General features: G+C 42.4%; 1 long non-coding RNA gene across 1 annotated transcript in view; it reads left to right on the forward strand.

Annotated features, from left to right (window-relative positions):
- The first annotated feature begins 4,339 nt into the window (after positions 1–4,339).
- Positions 4,340–6,279, forward strand: part of LOC108501864 — a 10,168-nt gene continuing 8,228 nt past the window's right edge. Inside the window, exons 1-2 of the long non-coding RNA XR_001876299.1 lie at positions 4,340–4,428; positions 5,566–5,756. This is a non-coding gene — a long non-coding RNA (uncharacterized LOC108501864). The remainder of the gene's footprint in view (positions 4,429–5,565; positions 5,757–6,279) is intronic.

The following is a 6,279-nucleotide window of genomic DNA, read 5'->3' on the forward strand; positions in this document are numbered from 1 at the left end:
GCTGGAAAAAGAGGGAAAAGTTATTGCAAAAAATAATTTTTATGGGCATCCTGTTCTGGGGCTGCATTTCACACTTCTCTCCTGTAGGCAGTTAAAAAAAGGCACAGAAAAATGGTAGCATGAAGGTGTTGCTCTGTTCTTTGCTCCGAACTTTGCTGCCCTTTTTTTAGAGGCATTAAAGACAGATATTTGAACTGCTGTTTCTCTGATCTGCAGATACCAACATGCCCTTAACTTCTCCTACGCTTACCCCACCATGTACCCCTTGCAGCCCACCTTGCCCTGACCACAGGGAATGCATCCATGGTGGAGGGGCTGGTGCAGGCAGCCAGGTGAAGGCAGGAGAAGGAGTTGAGTGTGCAGGTAGGAGTGTGTTGACAGCAAGGCAAAGGGAGGCAGTAAAACGAAACGCAGGAATTGGACAGGGAAGTCACGTGGAGTTCTCTTATCCTCTGTTTGCCAAGCGCTACAAGCTTACATGCTGGCTGTCATAAAACATGAAATAAAGCGGAGCCTCTCAGTTTGCTCCTACAGGCTGTTGCTGAAAGAGCAATTCACCTGTTTCAATATGGATCTGATGCACCTTCTCAGGCAGCGACAAGTCGGATCTATGGTTTCATTGCATGAGATGCAATGTGAAATGCAGGGCACGTCAGTCTGCAGACGTGGGGGCACGAGCACTCTAACAGCTACATCGGGAAGTAGCTTTCATGCTCACCCCTCTGTGGTGCTGTTGGAGGGCTGCATAATTATGGCCACCAACTACTGCCCCATCTGGTCCTCCCATGTTAGGAGAAGCCCAAACACCCAATGCCTCATGGCTCACACCTTCTGGAGGAGAGGACACACAGTGCTGCACTTGGAAAGTGAGGAAGCAGGCAAGTTAAGGCCAAAAGCAGCTTTTTTAAAGACAGCCCCTTCCTCCTCCATGGCCCAGCTCTCTGGGACATTTTCAAAACACCCTCACATCCCTGGTCAGACTGGTAAAGAGCACAGGGGACATGGAGACAGGTGGCTGCCAGAGGCCTCATGGGTGCTGCAGCAGCCCATGCCCCTCCTCAGTGAGCAACCAGTACCCAGTGCAGGCTCTGAAAGGTTGTCCTTGCAGAGTCCGGAGCTTTGATCTGAGTAAAAAGATGTTCCCAGAACTACTGGAATTATGTGAAAAAAGAAAATTTCACTGGGGCATCATAATGATGAATTTGGCAAGCGCTGCATGGAACAGCATCTCTGCAGCTTGGAGAAATAGCCTGTCACCAACAAGCGCAAGAATGGGGCAAGTGCAAGTGCAGCTGGGGTGAGGCAGTGGAGGTGCAATATTTCTCTTCAACACTGCATCAAGCCAAGCTCTCACACACAGGCTTTGCTCTACCTAGTGCTGTGTTTAGATAAAAGCTGCTCCAAAGTTGCTGGGGAGGAGAGGAGATGCCAAGGAGCCATTCACTCTGCACCAGTTCTTGCAGATCAGCTTGGGTAATGACCACTCTTTGATTTCTGCCTTACTTGACTGAGCCCTACTTAGCTCCCATGGCCTCTCCTCTCTGCCACATACACCCTTTGCCTTGAGCTGTAGCCAGAAGCAACCTAAGCCCAATGTCCAAATTCAAGTGGCAAATGCTCTTTTGCACAGGTTGTGTAAGTGAGTGAGTTGTTTTCCCAGTGGAGTTCATAATAGTTGGAGTAACGACATAAGCTCTCCTGGCAAACTGCCATGAACAAGATTTCTGTGTCTCTCCAAGGCCATCTCCTGGCACAGCTCTGTCAGCTAACATGCAACTTCTTTAACCCTCAGGCTGACATAATTCTGTGGGCAAAACTCCTTAAATGTGTATTTGAGGTGTCCCTGTGCCACCCTTCTCGGCCTGTGTCTGTCACAAGCTCTTGCCTGCTAGTCACCTGGCAAAAAGAGTTGGAAAAGCCAAACTTGTGCAGGAAATAACTTGCAAATGAAGCCTGAGCATGAGCTGATAGAGAGCCAGGATCACAAGAAATAAGTTATTCTGTGGCTAAGTCAGTGGCTGCTAAACCGTATGGATCAGAGGAGGCAGAAAAGCAGCTGCAGCAGTGAGAGGAACAACACAAAGGGTGTCTGGGGATGTGTGTTTGTTTAAGATTAGTCCACGGATTATGGGGTTTTGTGTCTAAACCCAGCAATTATTGACTGGCTTGCCACAGAGCAAAAAGCTTAAAAGTGTAACAAATTCAGGATTTTAAAATAGGGCATAACTTAGTTTGCAGATTTACTAAGTGTTGTATCATATCAGAGCAAGTTTTAACTCACTGCTAATTCAAAGAACACCCTCTCTTTATCTTCACCAAGGGTTTTCACAGGATAAATTATTTTCACCAATCTGCTAAATATCCTGTGCACAGGAGGGCATTTTGATATTTGTTCTGTCTCCTAGCCATTGACCTTTAAATGTGACACCTACGTTTCTGATCTTCCCATATCGCTACAATTCTATCTGTTCTGATTTCCCTCTCCTTCAAAATAGTGCAAAACTGTTCCACAGATGTGGAACAATTAAGTTAGATATTGCATAAAAAAGCACTTTAATTTGTTTATTTAAAACCTGCTGCCCAGTAATCACATTAGATGTTCACAATCCTTGTATTGTGAGGAAAATCAATTGTTTTTCCCTATTAATTTTCACTGGAGCACCAGTTCTTGTCTGTGCAGAGTCCCATGTCGAATCTCTTTTCTGCATGCTGAAGAATCTAAAACTATGTTTTTCTGCTCTCAAAAGAAGCTGTTCCATATGTCTTATCTCAGTATTTTTAAAATGTATCATATTTTTAATCTGGGATGACTGACACTGGAAGCAATATTGAAGATACATTTATATGCTTTTATATGGTGGTACAATCATGCTTCCCATTTCACTCTCTGTTCCTGAGAAGCAGAAAAGGGTTTGCATGCCTGAACGCTCATCTACTCCTTCTACCTACAATCTGGTATACAAACATTTTGTACTCTACTGCAACAATCATACTACTGACCACATGCCTAATAGTTTAATTGTTTTTCTGAATGTCTCTGAGCACTGAGTGACATTTCCAGGCAACTAGTCACATTAATATCAAGAGATCTTCTCTGGCTCATAGTGGGTAATTCAGAGGATGTGGATGGGTATGTGTGGTCAAGATAATTTTCTCTTTGAGCATGACTATGCTTTTATTTGCACTCAATTTCACCTGCAAGGTTATTGTCCTCTTATTTAGTATTCTGGTGACAATTTTTGCTTTAGATTAGACTATCTTGACTTATTTTGTGTTATCTTCAGGCTGTGTAACACACATGCGACTTCCATCAGGACATTGAACCAAGTGTGTCACACTCACACAAAATGACCTGTGTAGGTACATGTAGAATGCATTGCATGTTCCCAGTATAGAACCTCATGCACCCTGCCAGCAACCTGGTTTTTGATAACTAAGCTTTGTCTTCTTCCTATTAATCATGTAATCGCCTGAGAAGAAACTTCCCTTCTACCCTCAGTAGCCCAATTTATTTTAGAACTGTTGGTAGGAACTTTTGTGCTAAATCAACCTCTCACACAATGTGTGTTGCCAGTACTTACACATTTGAAATCTCAGTTCTGAAAACATCCCCTTGTAATCTTGTAATCTCCTCCTATGAAACAGAAGGGTTTAATGTGAGGGGCTACCCTGTACAGTCAGAGGAGCAGCTACCCCTTCCATGCTGGATCCATGAAATGAGGCCAATTTATGCAGCTGCCACCACATCAGAGCCTTCCTTATGCATTGCTGGTTGCAAGGCATTTGCAGGGTGGGTAGTGGCAGAATGGCTAAAATGATGGGAAGGTTCAGCACAGTCAGACTAATGATAGGTAGTGAAAATTCAGACAGCTGAAGACAATTATTGAATTTTAGATAGATTTTGAGAAATTAAATGAGTTTAATGGCTGTTCTACCATCCGGAAATCCATAATACATTACTGGGTGCACTGGAAATAATGTCTGAGAGACTAAAAATAGACTGCATATACCACTCCTTCTGCTTCCCCTGGAGTGCCGAGAACATTCAGTACTTATTAAAGAAGGCATTAAAAATAAGCTGAAATTTGCATATCCCTTTTTATGATTTCATTTTTTAAAAATACCAGAATAGCCATTTATAGCTGTTCTTCTTGTGTGGAGTCAGACAATAACAGAAAATGAAAAAGAGGGGATATACCCTTCACTCAGCTACATGACTGCCTGTTGTGGTGATGTATGGGGATTCCTTTTCCTTATAAAAGCTCATCCTCTGCCTGACCCTTTCTCAGCATCTTTTCTCCTACGACTCTAGGAACTGGCAAGCCTTTGAGGCAATGACTTGGAGAAGAGAAAGAGAAGAAATCCCATTCTCCAGGCAAAAGGCCAAAAGGACAATTACTGGGTGATATTTCTGTAAGTCACAAGGAAGTAAGTCCCAAGGATTTTCTTTTGTATTATGTTACAGGGGGTCTAAGCTGCACCAGCCAGCCCAGAGATGTTGGTCACCACAGAAAACTATTGTGATTAGTGTGAGCCAAAATTTCCTCAGGGGTTTGGGCCCCAAAAAGCTTCCAGGGAAATCACTTGTAAAATCTGATTCAGAAAAACATATAACCAATATCAAGTGCATCTGCATGTTATCTAAAGCCTTGGGTCTTATGTTTGCCTTGTGTGTTGCCACATCCAGTGTGGTGCCGTGCAGAGAAGGCCTAAGAATACATATAAAACTTCCCACAAAGAATTTAACATGGACAAGAAGAGCAGGTCTTTCATGAATTTGTGCTTTCAAGTCCTAGAAAATGTACTTGCATTTTACAGCAATAGCTTGCAATCTGTGTTTCAATGGATTTATATTTGTGGAAGTGAGTAGCATTATTTTTGCTCTGGAAATATTTCGAAGTTGAGTTCCCCAAGGGACCTGAGGCCAAACGAGGGCTAAGGAGGGCACCTTTGGCTTCATGCATGCTGCTTGCTCCATGCACTCTAAGGAGAATTTTGAGTTAGAAGAAGTGCAACCATGCCTCATCAAGGTGCTTTCGCTAGGGTTGTTAATGGAGCTGGCCTGGCTGTACTGTGTGTGCCTCTGCAGGCTAGGTGAAACAACGATAGAAATGGAAAGAAGCAGAAATTTTAGAAAGAAAACTGTGGCAGATTCCTTCCCACTCCGTGGGATTTTTTTGAATCAAAAATGAACTTCCCACACAATAAGGGCCTGCTAACTCTTTCTACATGTTTGCACACATTTACTTGTATGCACAAAATCCTGCATTGCACAAACATTGGAGTATTTCCACAGGTTCATGCCTGTAAGTATTTCTTTAGATATAAAGCCACTGGTCTACTTTCAAGTGTGACACTGGATGTAAGAACAGAAACATAGAATCATCAAGGTTGTAAGAGACCTTTAAGATCAAGTCCAACTGTCAACCTAGCACTATCTAAATGGAATTCACAATATAGGAGAAAGACTGATGAAAACCAAATTGCCAACAAATTGTATTTAGTTTTGGGAACACTGAACTGTGGAGTTTCATATCCTGAGACATTTCTTTTTTTGTATTCAAGAACAGGATAAAATGAAGTTGATGAAAATTCCTCGTTTCCCCACCAAGTGCCCTTACCTGCATGCTCGTGATTCCCACAGCTCTTGCCCAGGAGATCCTATGTTCACCCAGCCTCTTGTGTTGAGGGTATTGTCTTGGTACATAGAAACAGGTATTTGAACCACCTCTGCTAAAGCCAATCTCACTTCCCAGGTAAGATGACTGGACATTACTGTTATGCTTCTTTAAGCATCTTTCATAAGAAGACTAAGCAGCCTTGTACTTACCCGAGCCAGAGAGCCAAAGAAACAAAAAGAGGGATATAATATAACCCTCCTTTGGGAACCAAGCAATGAAGTTTAAGGCTGTGGCTGTGACGTTCTTTACCAGAGCTAGATATTAACACGTGATTCCTTTTATTTTAAAAGGAAAATGTTTTCAAATCTCCCACAGCCCCTGCTTTCAGAGCTTTCAAAAATGAAATTAATAACTAAACTGAAGGAGAAGGAGAAAATACTAAATGTCCTGCACTCAGTAAAACTATGCCAGTTTTAAGTAGATTAGCAGCATTTCCCTTCAGAGCCTCTTTTTATTTTATTCTATATAAAATTCTGATCAACATAAAAATTCCCCTGATCTTGTGAGATCTTTTGGCATTTGCAAAGGCTTTTCAGGCAGCTGTTAAACAATGATATTTTCCTTTGTAATTGGTATTAAAAAGTCTTTCCCTCTATTT

Source organism: Lepidothrix coronata, unplaced genomic scaffold (assembly GCF_001604755.1).
Source record: "Lepidothrix coronata isolate B3197 unplaced genomic scaffold, Lepidothrix_coronata-1.0 Scaffold4, whole genome shotgun sequence".
In the NCBI taxonomy this organism is placed as follows: domain Eukaryota; kingdom Metazoa; phylum Chordata; class Aves; order Passeriformes; family Pipridae; genus Lepidothrix; species Lepidothrix coronata.